General features: G+C 34.2%; 1 non-coding gene across 1 annotated transcript; it reads right to left on the bottom strand.

The window, feature by feature from the left end:
* Positions 1–399: 399 nt before the first annotated feature.
* Positions 400–473, bottom strand: Trnas-cga (transfer RNA serine (anticodon CGA)). The gene has a single exon. It is a non-coding gene; the product is annotated as a tRNA-Ser (tRNA).
* Between the last annotated feature and the right edge of the window lie 826 nt (positions 474–1299).

The following is a 1299-nucleotide window of genomic DNA, read 5'->3' as shown; positions in this document are numbered from 1 at the left end:
TTCACGTAAGTGTGTTCAAGTTGAAAATATAATTTCAAAGCAAAGCAGTACTCAGACTCCGGTACATTATTTAGATATCTTGGGTCCTGTTTCATTTTAAAATGATTAGTGTAAATGGCCTTCAGCACTGCAATAATTGAACTATCCGTGGGAGGAATATTGGTTGGCTTCGCATACAGGCAGTGAGTCAATTTCATCTGCAAAACGGGTTCTGTATCACTTATAAATTTTATTATTGGAGTTCGATAGTTTTTTCTACAGGCGACATAACGGTTACTCGTTTCGTAATTTCAAAGCAATTCGACAAACCGTGGTAATTCGAAATTTGGATTGGTTACACTTGATAGGAATAAAAAACAACAACTTTCATATGAAACTTCCTGGCAGATTAAAACTGTGTGCACCGACCGAGACTCGAACTCAGGACCTTTGCCTTTCGCGGGCAAGTGCTCTACCAACTGAGCTACCGAAGCACGACTCACACCCGGCCCTCACAGCTTTACTTCTGCCAGTATCTCGTCTCCTACCTTCCGAACTTTACAGAAGCTCTCCTCGAGGACAAGAAACATCAGGCGATCCCAAAAGTCTCGACGGGGCAGGTTATAGCCGTGGAAAGATTATTGCTTCCGATTTTGGATGAACTTTGTGAGAAGATTTTAAGACCAAGTTATGTTGAATGATTATAGTGTCACTTTCCACCTCAGAAACATTACAATCAAACTGCGGTCACTAGTACATAATTAGTTCCCTTGACCAATGTTTATGAATATACTCAAATATGCCTGATGCAAATCACGACATTTAGAGCATCACCTATGACAATTTGAAAACCTGCATTGTGTATATTACGTATTTAGCTACAAATTATCATTATTGTAATAATTTTTTTCTTAATAATGAGTTGCTTTATATTTTCAATTAACATAATAGATGTATGTTAAGTGGTAAACTAAAAAACAAGAAAAACATGAATGTGAAACGTAAAACAACAATTTAAAATGCAAATCAAACGTTTGTAAAGTATGTAATTAGAATAGTAAACGAATATTTAGATATTTTAATTAGGTATGTTGAAAATACTTCAACATCAAACTGTGTACAGCTTATTTTCTGAAAATGGTATTTAAGAGACCAGTTTTTTTACACAGAGATGTATGTGGCTTGGAAGTTTCTTTAAATTATTCTGTAACCAAAGTTTCCATCCTTTAAACTTAATTAATGGTGGTGGAATATTTTGCAAAATTTAAAATTATTACAAAGATTGATTACAAAATTTTCAATAATATTAATAACATATCA

This window comes from Schistocerca nitens, chromosome 9 (assembly GCF_023898315.1).
Source record: "Schistocerca nitens isolate TAMUIC-IGC-003100 chromosome 9, iqSchNite1.1, whole genome shotgun sequence".
In the NCBI taxonomy this organism is placed as follows: Eukaryota; Metazoa; Arthropoda; class Insecta; order Orthoptera; family Acrididae; genus Schistocerca; species Schistocerca nitens.
Note: the sequence above shows the minus strand (reverse complement) of the source record. Positions and strands in the feature narration are given on the sequence as shown.